This window comes from Pinus tabuliformis, chromosome 2_2 (genome assembly GCF_031772625.1).
Source record: "Pinus tabuliformis cultivar Carrire ecotype Pingquan chromosome 2_2, CPIR1, whole genome shotgun sequence".
Taxonomy (NCBI): domain Eukaryota; kingdom Viridiplantae; phylum Streptophyta; class Pinopsida; order Pinales; family Pinaceae; genus Pinus; species Pinus tabuliformis.
Window position 1 is genome coordinate 380,077,054 of NC_142300.1, and position 20,088 is coordinate 380,097,141.

Below are 20,088 nucleotides of genomic sequence, written 5' to 3' on the forward strand. Positions count from 1 at the left end.
TTAAATTATCACTATATAATTATATAAATTAAATAACTAATAAATATTGATAGACATAAAAACACTTCATAATATATTTTATATTGACAAAATTTATAAAATTTATTTATATTATAATTTTATTTTAAAAAACAATATTATTATTCTATGTTTAACATTTTATATTGTCAAAATTACAAAATTTATAAAATTATCAGCATTATAATTTTATTTTAAATAATAATATTATTATTATATGGACTAAACATATGGCAACATTTTCAATTATCGAGATTTATTTCCATATTACCACGAAGATTATTTAAGTGTATATAGACTTTGTTAAAATATCATGGATAAATACAATGGCTTCCTACCACATGCCAAATAAATCATAACCCATGTTCATTTGACTTTTTTTTTTAATTAATTAATTAAATTAAAAGTACAAAAATGAAATAACTACTTTTGACATAAATATCAACCCTTCAATAATTGAGAATATCATAAAATAATATATGAAAATTAAATCCATATAATATTCATTCAATGGTTCCTCATAAACTCTATGACACTCACGTTTTGTTGGATGAACTCGAAACCATCATTAAGGCAGTGAGATACTGAACTCAAATTGTAAAGACTTTGTGCAAATTTCCAATTGATTTTTTCGTAGTTCCCCACAATATCCCAATCATATATATCATGGGCCTCTTATGTATCTTGAACATTTTCGTTTTTATTACTATTTGTACCATTTTTCAGATGGGATTTTTCATTCATAGATGAACTTCCAAACCACTTAAAAATTGCATTCCTGTTTTTCTTCAATACAGTGAATGAATTGGCTGTTCAAGTCATTAATGAGCAATGGTGGGATATGATAGCCATATTAAAAAGTTTAGGAAAATACGCGATTTTTTAGAGGGATTTGTTTAATCAGATGTTATTAGTATTTTCATTTTACTTCTAGTGATGTACTAAGAATCCAATTGATGGTGGAAAAACCCTTTTGAGATTCTTTTAATTGAAAGAGAGAAGAAGATTAACACATTAACAATTAACCATTAATGTACTTTCACCAGTTGGATGATCAGTGGCAGCGATATGTCGAGGCTTATCTGCAAGAAGTGCAATGGATAACAACTGGTTATGTGCCCACGTTTCATGAATACATAAAGAATGCCCTCCCTAGCTCAGCGGTGTTTATTGTAAATTTGCTTATGCTTCTCTTGTTGGGAATTAACGATGAGACTCATACACGACATAAAATATTTTGAGTTATTTGACATATAAATTTAGACTTATTTTGAGAGCGTTTAACAAAGATTAGATGCATAAAATATCTTATAACATGTTAGTTATTTCCATCCCATGGAAGACAACCATGATTCTACCATGGAAAATGGTTTAAATCACATCAAAGGCGTCATTCACCTTTCACTTCAGCAATTGAATCGGGAGTTTCTCAAGGCGGACAGTGTGCCATTGTGTTGCAAGAAGTTCACTTTCAATATAGCACGAGGCCTTCAATTTCTTTTCAGATACCGAGAGGACATATCTGTATCTAACAATGAAGTGAAGGACCAGATATTCAAAATTCTCTTCTATCAGGTGCCTATTCAGGATTAATGACGACCGGGTTACTGTTATTAGTTGCGTGTATTAAGTATGTCCTAGATGTTTTATGCTTCTTAAGTGTGCATGGGCATGGGGCCATAGCTTAAATAAGTTGCGATATTGAGAATAAGAATTTTCGTGCAAGAGTTTGTGGGCGTAGTTTCACAAAGTTCTGCCACATTCAACGTATTGTTTGGGTACAATTTCTAGCTTATCATTCTTGTTTTGTCTTGTTTTTTTAATATATATATATATATATATATATATATATATATATATATATATATATATATATATATATATATATATATATATAAGGTTCGTAGTAGCGGGTAACATATTTCATTTATGGATATCTCATTGTATCTCTGGCAATGATGAAGTGGTGTCTTTTTAAAAGCATAGAGCTAGCACCAATCTCTAAAGATCGGCCCTTGGCATTGATGTACCCCCCAAGGAGGACCTCACGGGACCTAAAAACAAGGAATTAACAAGGCCTCCTTCAAGGGATTGTATGAAAAGATCCTCGTTGTCACCAAAGTCATCCCCAAAATCCCGCAATTTCTTTTAGATGACTATTCACATGAAATATGGTTTGGTGTGCACCACGACACCACCTGTATTCGCCCCATGGTTAACAACCTCGACTCATTCTAGTTGTGGGTTGTGCATTTCATTCTCTCAGAAGAGGCGTTCCACACAGAAGTCCTACCTTGGCCTAGAATCATTGGCGAGGTTTGGGACAACATGAAGACATGTTCCTTTTAAGGGATGCTGCCATGACCACTACCTAGCGAGAGCCCGTCCACCTCCCAGAAGCAAGTAGCAGAATAGACACTCAATCACATCTTGAAAAGATTCGAGAAAACAATGCTATTAGTTCGCAACACCCTGAAGGGTCTCAGGTTGTCAGTAAGTTACCTTCCCATGTTCTCTAAAGTTCTTAATGTTAGTTCAATCAATACTTTTGCATTCAGCTCAGTGGTTGCCTCACTTCCCATAGTGGGCTCTCATTCTGTTACTAAACCCATAGTTCGAGAAACCCATTCGATTACTACCTGACCTCCATCACTTCCTTAATAACCCGTTAAAGTTACCTTTTCTCAGGTCTTCAATCTTACTAGCAAAGGAGCACATTCTCTCGCCGACACCCAAATCATTGAGGAAATTCCGCAATCCACCTCCACTACATCCCCAATTTCTCACAACCCATCACCCCACACGACCTCCTCCTCCACAACCATTTAGACCTTCCTCCGATCGAGAACCTCCTCAGTTCTGAGACCAAGATGGATGTTTATTTTGTAATTCAATCCATCACTGGCACTAACAAAGATGAACTCATTGTTTAGCCTACAACCCTGGAGTGAGTTAGCATACGTCTACTGTCTTTCTTACTACCATCAAGCCCACGACTGACAACTGACCAACTTATTCACACTAACACATAGGGCCAAGAAGTTAAAACTTCCCCACCTCAGACCTGAAACCCCATTCACAGTTCGTCACCACATTTTGTTCTAGGAAACACTAGCGCCCACACTGTAGAGACTCTACAGCAAGGGACTTCGCCCCAATTCCAATCTAATAAATCGGTTGCCAGTTCACAACCATTGTAAGCCTGATACCCTCCACTTGCTACCATGACACCTGATGACCTTTAAATCTAGTCATCCTCTTAGATCTTTACTTTTATTCAACTAATTTATTGCCAAGTAGAGGCGTCAGACAATTCCTTGACAACTAAACATGAGTAGCAACACAAGCAACTTCTCTCTATTGCACTCGGATGAGATCAACTACTCTAGGAAAAGAAAGCACTAGAAAAACATATTGATGATATTAGCACCAAATTCCAGTCTCTTTGGCCTACCATTGTCGATGTTGTACAGAAGACACTAGAGAAATTTTGAGCCTACACTCTGTCATATTATTGTGACCACATACACACTAAATGCACCAACCTTGTTTAAGTAAACAGGAAGCTTCAAAAGACTATTGCATCAAGCCAAAGTGTGCTCCCTAATCCAGCGACCTAGTATACGAGTGACATTGAGTAGAAGATCATTGATGTGTCTTATTTGAAGGTACCCCTTCATTAGTCTATGAGAGAGGAGAAAGAAATATTCACTTAGGTTTATGACTCGTCAGGGTTCCTTGCCAATAAAAATAAACCGATCTATACTCTGTGATAATAGGCTCACCAGTTGTTCAATCAATCCTTTCGCACACCTGACCTCAACGAGCAACAATATCTTCTTGCATAGAGCGAAATTCTTGAGAATCAGATCGAGCAGATGAAGGATGAATTGCGTGGAACTAAGGATCTACTTCATGACCTTAAGCCACCAATAAAGATCCATTTCTAGAAACTACAATAGCTGAGCGCAAAAGCACATACTTAGTGGAATGCTCTATTGAATGCAAGACCCAACCAACCAATAACTGAACTTACGACAAAATTTATTGAGCAAAATATCACTCTCACAAATTCCAAGTGGTCAACCGTTATTGACTATACACAATTCAAGACTATAGCCATCCAATCTTCCCCATAGTTGTTTGCTTCATTTGAAGGAGAACCTACAACACACAAAGGAATGGTTCAAGAAGTTGCTAGAACAAGTAGGAGCCCTACAGTAGCAAGAAGAAACATCAAGATTAGCAAAGGATTGACTCGAGGATGATTCAATCCATTGTGGTCGGGGCATATTGGGTCCTTTGCTTTTGGGGACAGAGTTTTTGACACATTTTGCGTAGTGTGACCAAAGGGTAGTTGTGGAGGAAAAAAACCGAGGAAAGAAAGAAAATCTGCCAAGATCCATTAGACACTGAAGATTGGTAAGTGGAAAATATGGGGACATGAAAGTGCAGCTGAGCCGCAATAGTCATCAATGAGAGATGGAGCAGTGGCATCTGAGCCATAGAAGCAACCATGAAGGAAAGGTTGTGGCATCCGAGGAAGAGACTCGCAGTTCAAGCGAGAAAAGTTTATAAAAACTAAAGCAAAGAGAAACGAGAAGAAAAAGCTCATATGCCAAAATATTGCCACTGAGTCTATTGGACTTAGCATGGTTCTGTGTTTATCTGATTCTGAGCTACTTTATATGCTCGCTCACGTGTTCCTATCTAAAAGGTCATAGAGCGAGAATGTAATGATTCTTTAAGTTAATGGGAAGAGTTGCGGGATTTCTTTATGGTTTTAAATGTGTTATTTGGATGGGCCTCTTCAAAAAATTTCTTATGAATGAATGTATATGTCTTTTGCCTCTTGGACATTTTGCTCATTACGCTTTGCAATGATATATGTCAAATGTTATGATTTCTAGAGTAAATAGGAATGGTAATCTTTGCATAACTCTCCTTGCCATCTTGTCTTAATCCGCATCTTAGTAGAGTCATAGCACGCCTTGCGTGAGATGACTTACTCCTCTTAGATAAAGTAAAAATAATTACAACGAATCTGTTATTTGCCCCTTGCTTGAACCCACGAGCTCTATCCTCTATAATTTTATACCAACAATAACAAGACAAAAATGCTAACTATTAATTAATTATATATAAATATTTATATTTATATTAATTTATAATATTTTAATAATTAAATATTTATAATTAAGTAATATATATTTAAAATATTATGAAGATTGTAAATACAAATGTATAAAACACATGTTAATATTAATAATATAATTAACATTATTAATATGATAGTTTAATAAAAATATATGAATTGAGATGAACTAAAGTTCAATTTCACTCCCTTCGAACACACCTAACATTCACCTAACATCATGGAATTCAACGTATTATTTGGGTACAGTTTCTAGCTTATCATTCTTGTTTTGTTATATATATATATATATATATATATATATATATATCAACATATTTCATTTATGGATATCTCATTGTATCTCTGGCAATGATGAAGTGGTGTCTTCTTAAAAGCATAGAGCTAGCCCCAATCTCTAAAGATTAGCCCTTAGCACTCAGGTACCCCCCGTGGAGGACCCCACAGGACCTAAACAACAAGGAATTAACAAGGCCTCCTTCATGGGATTGTATGAAAAGATGCTAGTTCTCACCAAAGTCATCCCCAAATCCAAAAAATTATTTAGATGACTATTCACATGAAATATGGTTTGGTGTTCACCACAACACCACTTGGATTCACCCCATAGTTAACAACCTCGACTCATTCTAGTTGAGCATTGTGCGTTTCATTCTCTCGGAAGAGGCGTTCCACACTAAAGTCCTATCTTGCCCTAGAACCATTGGTGAGGTTTTGGACAACAAGATGATATGTTCTTTTTAAGGGATGTTACCATGACCACTACCTAGCAAGAGGCCCTCTGCCTCCCGGAAGCAAGTAGTAGAAGAGACGCTCATTCATGTCTTGAAGAGATTCGAGAAAGCGATGATATTAGTTCGCAACACCCTGAAGGGTCTCAGGTTGTCAGTAAGTTACCTGCCCATTTTCTTAGAATTTCTTAATGTTAGTCTGATCAATACTTTTTCATTCAGCTTAGTGGTTGCCTCACTTCCCCTAGTGGGCCCTCTTTTTGTTACTAAACCCATAGTCCAGCAAACCCGTCTGATTACTACCTGACCTCCATCAGTTCCTCGAAAACCCGTTAAAGTTACCTTTGCTCAGGTCTTTGATCTTACTAGCGAAGGAGCACATTCTCTCGCTAGCACCCAAATCATTGAGGAAATTCCACAATCCACCTCCACTGTATCCCCAATTTCTCACAACCCATCACCTTGCACAACCTCCCCCTCCACAACCATTTAATACCTTCCTCTGACCGACAACCTACTCAGTTCTGAGACCAAGATGGAGGTCGACTCTGTAATTCAATCCATCACTGACACTAACAAAGATGCACTCATTGCTCAACCTACAACCCTGGAGTAAGTTAACATACCTCTATTATCTTTGTTACTAGCATCACGCCCGCGACTAAAAACCGACAAACTTATTCACACTAATTCATAGGGACAAGAGGTTAAAACTTCCCCACCCCAGAGCCGGAACCCCATTCATAGTTCGCCACCACATTCTGTTTTAGGCCACAGTAGCGCCCAAACTGTAGAGACCCTACAGCAGTATACTTTGCCCCAAAGCCAATCTAATAAATCGGTTTCCTGTTGACAACCATTGGAAGCCTGATACCCTCCACCTGCTACCATGTTGCCTGATGACCTTTAGATCTTGTTATCCTCTTAGATGTTTACTTTCATTCAACTGGATTCCCACCAAGCAGAGGTGTTAGACAATTCCATGACAACTGAACATGAGTAGAAACACGAGAAACTTCTCTCTATTGCGGCCAAACGAGATCAACTGCTATAGGAAAAGAAAGTTCTACGACAACATATTGATGATATTAACACCAAATTCCAGGCTCTTTGGCCTATCATTGTTGATGCACTACAAAACACACGAGAGGAATTTTGAGCCTGCACTCTGTCATATTATTGTGACCACATCCACACTGCATGCATGAACCTTGCTTAAGAAATTAAGAAGCTTCAAAAGACTATTGCAGCAAGCCAAAGTGTGCTCCCTGATCCAGCTACCCAGTATGCGAGTGACATTGAGCAAAAGATCATTGATGTGGACTATTTGAAGGTATCCCTTCATTAGTCTACGAGAGAGGAGAAAGAAATATTCACTTAGGTTCATGACTCGTCAGGGTTTCTTGGCAAGAAAAATAAACCAATCTATACTCTACGACAATAGGCTCACCAGTTGTTCAGTCAAGCCTTGACCACACCTCACATCAACCAGCAGCAAGATCTTCTTGCATAGAGCTAAATTCTTGAGAATGAGATCCAACAGATGAAGGATGACTTACGCAAAACCAAGGCTCTGGTTCATGAGCTCAAGCTACCAACAAAGATCCATTTCTAGAAACTACAACAGTTGAGCGCAAAAGAAGATACTTAGTGGAATGCTCTATTGAATGCAAGACCCAACCAACCAACAACTGAACATAACGCAAAAAATTTTGAGCAAGATATCACTACCACAAATCCCTAGTGGTCAACCCTTATTAGCTATACACAATTCAAGACTGTAGCCATCCCATCTACCCCATAGTTGTGTCCTTCATTTGAAGGAGAACCTACAACATGCAAAGGAACGGTTCAAGTTGTAGAACAAGTAGGAGCCCTACAGTAACAAGAAGAAACATCAACATTAACAACCGATTGACTCGGGGATGAGTCAATCCATTGTGGTCGGGGCCTATTGGGTCTTCTACTTTTGGGGACAGAGTTTTTGACACATTTTGAGTAGTGTGATCAAACAGTAGTTGTGGAGGAAAAAGCCGAGCAAAGAAAGAAAATCTACCAAGATCTATTAGACACTGAAGATTGGTAAGTGGAAAATATGGGGACATGCAAGTGCCGCTGAGCCACAACAGTCATCTATAAGAGATGGAGCAGTGGCATCCGAGCCATAGAAGCAACCATGAAGGAAAGGTTGTGGCATCCAAGGAAGAGACTCACCGTTCAAGCAAGCAAATTTTATAAAAACTAAAGCAAAAGGAAACGAGAAGAAAAATATCATATGCCAAAATATTGCCACTGAGTCTATTGGACTTAGCATGGCCCTGTGTTTATCTGATTCTGAGCTACTTTATATGCTCGTTCTCGTGTTCCTATCTAAAAGGTCATAGAGCTAGAATGTAATGATGCTTTAATTTAATGGGAAGAGTTGCGGGATTTGTTTATGGTTCTAAATGTGTTAGTTGGATGGGCCTCTTCAAAAAATTTCTTATGAATGAATGTATATGTCTTTTCTCTCTTGGATGTTTTGCTCATTACACTTTGCGATGATATATGTCAGATGTTATGGTTTCTAGAGTAAATAGGAATAGTAGTCTTTGCATAACTCTCCTTGTTGCCTCGTCCTAATCCCCGTCTTAGTAAAGTCAAGCACGCCTTGCGTGAGATGACTTACTCGTCTTAAGTAAAGTAAAAATAATTACAACGAATCTTTTATTGGCCCCTTGCTTGAACCCACGAGCTCTACTCTCTATAATTTTATGCTAACATTAACAAGACAAAAATGCTAACTATTAATTAATTATATATAAATCTTTTTATTTATATTAATTTATAATATTTTAAAAATTAAATATTTATAATTAAGTAATATATATTTAAAATATTATGAAGATTGTAAATACAAATATATAAAACACATGTTAATATTAATAATATAATTAACATTATTAATATAATATTTTAATAAAGATATAAGCAAAAATGATAACTATTGATTAATTATATATAAATCTTTTCATCCATATTAATTTATAATATTTTAAAAATTAAATATTTATAATTAAGTAATATATATTTGAAATATTAGGAATATTGTAAATATAAATATATAAAACACGTTAATATTAATAATATAATTAACATTATTAATATAATAGTTTAATAAATATATATAAATTGAGATGCACTAAAAGTTCAATTTCACTCGCTTCAAACACACCTAACTTTCACCTAACATCATATAATTAGCTTTGACCTAACGTTCGCGAAATTTTTTTGTCTCATTCTCCGAACTCTGTCAAATATTATGTCCGATTTGTCATTTCGCATCGATGTCTAGCAGGAAATTGTAGTGTTAGGCGTGTATATATATAAGCGAGCCGCTATTGTCCAGTCATTAAATAAATCGCATATCAAAATGTAGTGTTATGGCTAAGATTTCTGAATTTTCCATTCCTCGACGCACGGCCAATCGCCACGGAAACATGTGGGACGATGAGTTCATACTATCTCTCAACTCGCCCAATGGGGCATAATTTCAATCTGTAGCTTTGTCATCTGCTGGTTGTCATCTGTAGCTATCAGTGTATCATGGCACCTATCTCTATCTTTGTCATCTATATATTTTAATTATAGTTCACTGAACTGGAAGCAGGGGCTGCATATTATGAACGCGTTGGAATGCTTATTGAGGAGATCAAGTATTTACTTTTGAGCGAAATGGAAGATAGAAATTACGATTTAATCAAACGTCTGCAGATTGTTGACACATTCCAATGCCTTGGAATTGATCGACATTTTGATCATGAAATAAAAACAGCTGCTCTAGATTATGTTTTCAGGTAAGTCATTCTGGACAGATGAATACATTTACGCACTCCAATTTTTGGGCTATTTTCAGTTCCCATGCTGACTGATAAGCTGAGTAGATGTTGGAACGAAAAGGGTATCTGAGTGGGATCAAGCGATTCCTGCAAAGATCTTAACGCTACAGCTTTAGGATTTCGTGCTCTCCGACTGCATCGATATAACATGTATTCAGGTGGTATCAACTGCAATTAATTTGATGTAAAGCTTCAAGATATTTTCTAATATTGTTAGGCAGTATAAGTGAAGGAGCTCACTATATTGGGCTAGGCTAAGTTCAATGGTGAAAGTGAAAACGTTCCAAACTCAAATAACCTACTTAATGTACTTGTAGATGATTATTAAAGAATATCCTCAAACGATTATTGATACATATTTGCATTAAGGAAAAAAACAGAGTTGATGTTGTTGATTCGAATCTCATAGCTGACGCGTATAAAAGGTGTTATCCGTTGACGCATTCATCGAAAGCTTTTTATCTTTAATTCAATTTTTATACTACTCAACATTGAACGAATGTGTTAGAAATAGAAATTTTTAATGTAATAGATCCATTTGTACAAAGTTACACCCATGAGTTGGCAAACTCTTCTTCAATTAAAAGGGCAAAGTGTACAAAGTTACACCCAAGAGTTTAGAAAAAGAGCTTTGATATTTCTTTAGACTCACCTGAAACTTTGCTGAAGTATATAGGTGGTCTACACAGTTATTTGAGACATACCATTCTCATGTTTAACCCTACTAGCATAGATGGGGTATCTGTTCAGGCTACCCATCTAGAGGCTAGAGACAAGAATGTAAACCCAGAGATTGGGGGATCATCAAAACCCACTGCAAGCAAGAACAAGGAATAGAGGAAGCAGCAATGGAAAGAGAGGAAGGCCAATGTTGTATAAAAGGCCAAACCTTCATGCACTCACTGCAAGAAGGATGGACATGATGATGAACATTGCTGGTCTTTACATCCGAAGCTGAAACCCAAGAAGTTCGATGGCGAGAAGAAGAAGGTTGTTGCTGCCATACAAAAAGATTTGGGGTCAGACTCGGGTGATGAAACAAAAATTGCAGCCACAGGTATAAAAAATAAAAATTCTGAAGTATCTACTGGTAATTCTGTGCAACCTATTTATAGTGAAGAAAATGAGAGAAGAAGACGTGAGCTTTTTCATATTAGAGTTATTTCCAATCATCAAAAGATTGATACTTTATTTGATAGTGGCTCACAAGTGAACTTAATTTTTGAAGCAATTGTAAAAAAATTGGGACTGCTAACCACACCTTACAAGAAGCCATATCCATTAGGTTGGGTATGTGATAAAGCAAAACTACAAGTGACTAGACAATGTAAACTTAGGTTTTCTTTTGGGTCAGCATTTGTGAATGAGGTTGAGTTAGATATTGTTCCCTTGGATATATGTGGAATTGTTTTAGGAAGTCCTTACTTGTATGATAGAAAAGCCATATTCTATAGAGTTGAAAATAAGTATCAACTCGTTAAAGATGGAATTGGATATATTGTAAGAGCTCATAAACTCAAGAATAATTATACTCTCATAAAATCAGGGCAGATGAAAAGAATTGTAAATTCATGCAAGCAATTTTTACTGATGGTTGTAAAGGAAAAGAAACCTGATAAAACCAATGTATTTGAAGGCTGTGATGCTAAACAACATGCTGATTTAGAAAAAGTTGTTTCAGAGTATGATGTCTTATTTCAAGAATTTAAAGGTCTGCCACCAAAAAGGGAAATTGTACATGATATTAATTTGCAACAAGATGCTCCATTGCCTAACATCGAAATGTACAGGTTATCCGCTTTAGAGAATGCAGAAATCAAGAAGCAGGTATAGGAACTGCTCGAGAAAGGGTTCATAAGACCAAGCACATCGCCATGTGGATCCCCAATAGTGTTGGTGAGAAATAAGGATGGTTCGTGGACGATGTGCACTGGTTACCAAGCACTGAATAAAATAACGATCAAGAATCGTTATCCCCTTCCTCACATTGATGATCTATTGGATCAGCTGAAAGAGGCTGTTTACTTTTCCAAGTTGGACCTACGTAGTGGTTACCATCAGGTTAGAGTAGCAGAGCAAGATGCATGGAAGACTGCTTTCAAAACAAAGCAAGGGCTGTATGAATGGCTAGTTATGCCTTTTGGCTTAACTAATGCTCCTGCCACTTTCATGAGAGTAATGAATGATGTACTCAGGCCTTTTATTGATGATTTTGTAATTGTATATTTGGATGACATTCTTGTATTCAGTAAAACATGGGAAGAACATTTAAAGCATGTAAAGCAGACTCTAGATGTTTTAAAGCAAGAAAATCTCTATGTTAAATTGTCAAAATGTGAATTTGGTAAAACATCTTTGAATTATTTGGGTCATATTGTAGGGGGTGGTGAACTGAAGATAGATCCCTCTAAGGTTGCAACCATTGTAAACTGGCCTAAGCCCAAGTCTTCTATAGAAGTTAGAAGCTTCTTAGGTGCAGCACAATATTGGAGAAAGTTTATTGCTAAATTTTCCTTAATTGCAGCTCCCTTACATGCTTTGACAGGATTGAACAAGGTGTTTTAGTGGGGAGGCAAATAACAAAAAGCCTTCGACACCTTGAAAGAAAAAATTAGTACAACACCAGTACTAGCAGTGCTAAATCTTTAACAACCATTTGAGATCGAAACAGATGCTAGTGATTATGCCATGGGAGCAATGTTGATGCAAGATGGTAAACCCATATGCTACCATTCTGAGACTTTTAATTCTGCAGTAGTTAATTATTCTACATATGATAAAGAATTGTATGCATTAGTCCATAGTGTGAAAAAGTGGAAACATTACTTAATGGGAAAAGAAACAGTTATACATACTGATCATCATCCACTTCAATACTTGCACTCACAAACTAAATTGCAGCAATCAAGACACTGTAGGTGGATGGGTTTCCTACAGCAGTTTCATTTAGTCATCAGATATAAAAAGGGCATACGCAATAAAGTTGCAGATATGTTGTCCAGACCAATTATAAATGCATCTACTATACTTAAGAATAACTCAGTAATGCAAGAAGGCTACATTGAACAATATGCTCAAGATATAAACTTTAAAGATGTATATGCAGCTTTAAGTAATGGAAAAAAGGTAGAAGAATTGGATTGCTATGTTAAGGACCGACTCTTGTATCATTTGGGAAAGCTATGCATTCCACGAACAGAGAGAATTAATATAATTAGGCAAGCACATACTTCTCTGATATCAGGTCATTTTGGTGTAAGTAAAACAATTACACAGCTACAAAGATACTGTTATTGGCCAAGAATGCATGAAACAGTTTCTAGATATGTAAGAGAGTGTACCATGCGTGCTAAAAGTAAGCCCAGCAATAGAAAACTAGGCTTGTACACTCCACTACCAGTCCCTTCCCATCCTTGGGAAAGTGTTTCCATGGACTTTGTTAGAGGACTGCCAAAATCTAGAAAAGGTCATGACTATTTGTGTGTTATTGTGGACAGGTTTAGCAAAATGTGTATTTTAATAACTTGTAATAATCAGATTACAGCTGAACAAACAACGAAATTGTTCTTTCACATGTCTGGGTGCATTTTGGGTTACCCACTTCCATAGTATCTAATCGAGACTCCTGATTTGTTGGGAAGTTTTGGTCAAGTCGGTCAGAATTAATGGACACCAGGCTGAAGAAAAGCTCAGCCTTCCATCCACAAACAGATGGCCAAACAGAGGTAGTCAATCAGACAGTGATTCAGTTGCTCAGGGGTTATTGCAGCAAGCATCCCAAGCTTTGGGATGAACACTTATGTTATGTGCAACATGCTTACAACCGTGCTAAACATTCTTCTACATGGAGACCTCCTTTTGAGACCTGTTTTGGTTTCATACCAAGGTCTCCCTTGGATTTTGTCTTCGAAAAAGACATAATAGTTGTTGGACACAATGATGTGGACAAAGCAACCAAATTCATTGAATAGATCCAAGAAATTCACCAGGCAGTGCAGGAACAGCTGGAAAAGAGCCAAGCCAAATATAACACAAGGCATGATAAACATCGGGTGGAGCACAACTTCCACGTTGGTGATCAAGTCTAGCTGTATATCAGCAAGGATAGAATGCAAGGTGAAGGAAAGAAGTTGAAACCAATAAGGTATGGGCCTTTTAAGGTACCTGAGAAAATTGGTGAGAATGTTTTCCGCCTTGATCTGCCAGCATATATGCACATCTACTGTTTCAAACTTCATTAATTGAAGATCCTGAAGAGCAAAGTCAATTTCCTTTCATTGATGATCTGTTGCCTGAATACGTCAATGAGCTGCAAGAAGATACAATTCTGGACAGGAAGGTGAGGACAACGCACAAAGGAGATGTTGAGTACCTAAGGATTGGACTCAAAGGTTCAAAACCCAACAGTGCAAAATGGATAGAGATTGGACAAGTGAGGCAGCTGTATCCTCACTTGGTTGATGCTTGAAAACCAACTTTTGGTGGTCCAAAAGCCTTTTTCAATGGGAAGGCGTGATCCAAGGGGATCCAAGAGAACTCTCTAAGTCTTCATGAAACTTTAAAGAACCATTCCCAAGGCCCAAAATCCTTTAAAGGATAAAAAATATCACAAAAGGGGTGCCCTTAGCATGGCAGAGAAAACCCTCAGAATGAAGAAAAACACTATCAGGAGGCCCAAAACCTATGAAATCAATGAAAAAACAGAGTAATTGAAGGCGGAACAAGTTATGCACAGTAGCCGTCCGATTTGGCCGATCAACGGTCCAGATTGGATTGGTAATTGCAATCGGCGATAACCTTCAGCAGAGATCGGCACTTAACACATATATATGGCGACGACGAATGGCAGAGTTAATATGGACCGTCGATCAAGTGCGTAGATCAATAGCCCATATTACATCGCCGGATCATTATCGGAGGATGCAGCAGAGCACTTATGAGGCACAAGGGTTATTGCGATGAGTGATTGCGATGTATCACATTGCCGCATCACATCGGAACTGTGTAGAGGAGTGGTTACAATCGGTGGGGGTCATGTGCGATATGCGATATCGCGTTGGAACATGGAGTGGAGCCGATATCAATACACCGTGCGACAACTGGATGCGATAGCATTATAAAGTAAATTTGATACAATTTCAAGTCCATAACAGAGCCCTTTGTAATGTATTTTCGCGATTTTGATGTATTCCCAAAATACAAAGGAATGGTTCCTCCCGATATGCGATAGTGACATGTGGGCGGACCCAATAGGGGAATAAATCATATTTAAAGGACTTTGAAGTCCGGTATATTGATTTTTGGCGGAATTTCTCTGTTAAAATGTATTTTCACTGTAAAAACAGAGCGCGGTCATTTCAGGAATTTTAGAGACTCGAGGCACTCTAGCGCTACGGAATGGGTGGCCACATCCTCTCCATGCATTAAGCAATGATTGTATAATGCTGGCAGAGGGATTCAAAGCTTTAAGAGGCCGGGGAGACTAAGAGCCGAGGATATGAAATGAACGGGCAGCGCGGTTGGCTTTAAAAGCCACTAACAGAGAGCAAACAGGTAGGCAGTGTTGCAAGCAAATGCAAAAGAGAGTTAGGACAGAGACTGAGAGCTGTGAGGGAGTCTGTGTACCCAGAGGAAGCTTGAGGGATTCAAGTGAGGCTCTTGTAAATGCATTTGTTGTGTGTGAGGCTCAAACTGAGCTCACTATTGTAAAAACTATGTTTGAAGACTTAAGAGAGAGGCCACCATTGAAGGCTGGACCAAGAGATGTAGCCCAGGAGTATAGGGTGAACTCCTCATTAAATCTGTTGTGTTTGTATATGTTTTTCTATTATAGTTTTTAACTACCTCAAAGTCTATGTATTTCGCAATGTGATCGATCCATTGCACAAAATAACATAGGCACATCCATGCACATGAGTCTGTAATACCTTATTACTTGTCATAGATCTCATTTACAGATCAATATGAAAATGAACCATAGTCAACCATTTTTATTTTAGGGTTTAAAATATTTATCTTAAGGTTGTTATACATTGAGTTTATAATATTAATCCATTTAAGTTTAATATTGTTCCCTTGAGTTTATAATATATAAGGGTTTTAGAATTTATTCCTTAAGTTTATAATTATTATTAAAAATAATAATATTAATTAATAAACCAATAATAATAATAATAATAAATGGCATAAATTATTTTAAAATTATTAATTAACAAAAAATAATTTACTATTTTAATTATTTAATTATCTATAATAATTAATTAATTGTGTACAAAATGAATAAATTAATTATTAATCATTAATATTAATTTATTATTATTATTATTAATATTTATTAATAATAATAGGAATATTTTTTTATTAATATTAATATTGATTATTAGTAATATTAATTATTAATATTTATATTAATTAATTAATATTTATATTGATATGTATATTAATTAATATTATAGTTTATTAATATTATTTTGTAGTATTAATTTATTATGGCATAGTCTAATTTAAAGATAAAATCGACTTTTTTAACTAAATTTGGTAAAAAATTCAAGAAAACTTGTGATTTTTTTATTGTTTAAAATGAATTGTTGAAAATATAAATGGATTCAACACCTTAAAAAACCCTTTTGTGCACTAAAATTATACAAATTAAACAACTTAAATTCAAATTTTTAAAAATCCCTACGAGATATCTGTTAAAATTAACCAAAAAAACGATCTTGAAAAAGCTCATTTTGTCTATAAGTTAGATTACATTATTTATTATTATTATTATTAGTTTATTAATATTATTAATAATGATATTATATTTAATTAACAATAAAAATAATAATATTTATTAAAAATATGAACAATATTAATTAATAACAATAATCATAATAATAGTAATTACTGAATAATAACAATAATTAATTTAAAATAATTATAATAATAACTAATTAACAATAATTAATATAGATTAATAATTATTATTAGTTATAATAATAAGAATAATAGTTTTATTATAATAGTTATTTATTATTATTATTATGGCGTAGTCTAATTTATTGACTAAATGACCTTTTTCACAACATTTTTTTCTGGTTAAACTTGAGTTTAAATTTTTTAATCCGCATAATTCGAATGCCCCAAGGGTTTTCCAGGGTTCTAAATCTATTTATGCATTTAAAAATGTATTTTCAAGAGCAAAAAATCTTGAAATTGTATTGCCAAATTTTGGTGAATTCTGGTGAAAAATAATTATTTAACCTATAAGTTAGACTATGCATTTTATTATTATTATTACTACTACCATTAATGCTTATCAACATTTTTTAACTATATTTGATAATGTGATTGTGCATGTGATTGGTATACATCTATACCTCATACCTCTATTGACATATATCAACCATATTGATTAATGTAGTTATCTTAATAAATAATTATTAAATAAAAAATCATTCATATTCATTTACCAAATTTTCTTATCATATAATATTTAAATACTAAATTGTATACCAATATATGTTAAATGAAATTGTTTTTATCATATATTTTTTTATTAAATAAAATACTAAATTGTATACCAATAAATGCTAAATGAAATTATTTTTATCCACTTCGTTTTTAGTATTATATAAGTGTTAAATGAATAATTTTTCCTGTGCAATTACTAAATTTTCCTATAATACGGTTTGTTATCATATAAAATTCTAGAATGTATATGAAATAGTTGAATTCAAGGTGTAAACAGAAAATTTGAGGAAGTTAAAACATTAATTATTAATTTTCTTCGGTAGTATTTTTCATCAATTAAATATGCAAATTTTTCCTTTTTAATTATCAATATATAATTATATAAATTAAATAGTTGATAAATATTGATAGAGATAAAAGCCATTGATAACATATTTTATATTGTCAAAATTAAAAAAATTAAAAAAATTATTTGCAGTGTAATTTTATTTTAAATAACAATATTATTAGTATATGGGTTAAATATATGACAATATTTTGAATGATGGAGATTTATTTTGATATTACTATGAAGATCACTGAAATGTATATAGGCTTTGTTAAAATATCATGGGTCAATACCATAGTTTCCTACTACATGCCAAACAAACCATAACCCATATTTTTTTGACATCTTTTAAAAATTAATCAATTTAATTAAAAATACAAAAATGACATAACAATTTTTGACATTAATATCAACCATTTTCACATAAATATCAACCCTTTGATATGTGACTTGTAAAAAAAATATCTTAAAATAATATGTGAAAGTTAAATCCATACCGTTCAATGATTCTAGATAAACTCTATAACACTCTTGTTTCATTGGAAATACTCATAACCATCATAGAGAGACTGAGAAGGTGAACTCCAATTATAGATACTTTGTGCAAATTTCCAATCGATTGCCTTCAGGTGGACACCACTTCATCATTACCTTCAGGTGGACACTAGGGCAAACAAGAAGCTTCAGAAGACTATTGCAGGAAGCCAAAGCGTGCTCCATGATCCAGCCACCCAGTATGCCAGTGACATTGAGCAGAAGATCACTCATGTGGCTTATTTGAAGGCATCCCTTCATCAGGCTACGAGAGAGGAGAAAGAAATCTTCACTCAGGTTCATGATTGGTCAGGGTTCTTTGCCAAGAAAAATCAATCGGTATATACTCTGTGACAACATGCTCACTAGTTGTTCAATGAAGCCTTGACCACACCCGACCTCAACCAGTGACAAGATATTCTTGCATAGAGTGGATTTCTTGAGAAGCAGATCCAGCAGATTAAGGATGACTTGCACGCAACCAATGCTCTGCTTCGTGACCTCAAGCGATCAACAAGGATCCATTTCTAGAAACTACAACAACTTTGCACAAAAGAATATACTTAGTGGAATGCTCTACTGAATGCAAGACCGAGCCAATCAACAACTAAAGTTACCGCAAAACTTATTGAGCAAGATAGCACCCTCAGGGATCCCTAGTGGTCAACCCTTGTTGTCTATACACAATTAAAGATTGTAGCCAAGCAGTCTGTCCCATAGTTGGGTCCTTCATTTGAAGGAGAACCTACAACACATGAAGAAACGATTCAAGAATATGTAGGACAAGCCGGAGCCCTGTAGTAGCAAGAAGAAACATTAACATAAACAAAGGATTGAATCGGGGATGAGTCAATTGATTGTGGTCGGGGCCTGTTGGGTCCTTTGTTTTGCGGGACAAAGTTTTTGACACATTTTGACAAGTGTGACCAAAGGGTAGTTGTGGAGGAAACAACTGAGGAAAGAAAGAAAATTTGCCAAGATCCATTAGACACTGAAGATTGGTAAGTGGAAAATATGGGGACATGCAAGTGCAGCTGAGCCGCAACAGTCATCAATGAGAGATGGAGCAGTCACATCTGAGCCACAGAAGAAACCATGAAGGAAAGGGTGTGGCATCTGAGGAAGTGACTGGAAGTTCAGGCTAGTGAAGTTTATAAAACTTAAAGGAAAAGGAAACGAGAAGAAAAATCTCATATGTTGAGATGCTACCACTAAGTCTATGAAACTTAGCATGGTTCTGTGTTTATCTGATTCTCAGATACTTTATATGCTCGGTCTCCTTTTCCTATTTGAATGGTGATAGAGCGAGAATGTAATGATTCTTTAAGTTAATGGGAAGAGTTGCAGGATTTCATTATGGTTCTAAATGTGTTAGTTGGATGCGCCTCTTCAATTTTTTTCATATGAATGAATGTATGTCTTCTATCTCTTGGATGTTTTGCTCGTTATGCTTTGCGATGATATATGTCAAATGTTATGGTTTTTAGAGTAGATGGGAATGATAGTTTTTGCATAACTCTCCTTGACGCATGGTCCTAATCTCCATCTTAGTAAGGGCATAGCACACCTCATGTAAGATGACTTACTCCTGTTTGGTAAAGTGAAAATATCGACGTTCCACTAAACTACAACAGATCTTTTGTTGACTCCTGTGCTTAAACCAAAGATCTCTGTCCTATATAATTTTATATGAAAATGCTAACTATTAATTACTCATATAAATCTTTTTATTTATATTAATTTATAATATTTTAAAAATTAAAAATTAACGGATATATATTTAAAATATTAGAAATATTGTAAATTTAAAAACATCAAACACATGTCAATATTAATAATATAATTAACATTATTAATATAATAGTTTAATAGAATATAGGAATTGAGATGCACTAAAGTTCAATTTCACTCCCTTCAAACACACCCAACATTCACCTAACATCATGCAATTAATTTTGACCTAACATTCGCAAAAATATATTGTAT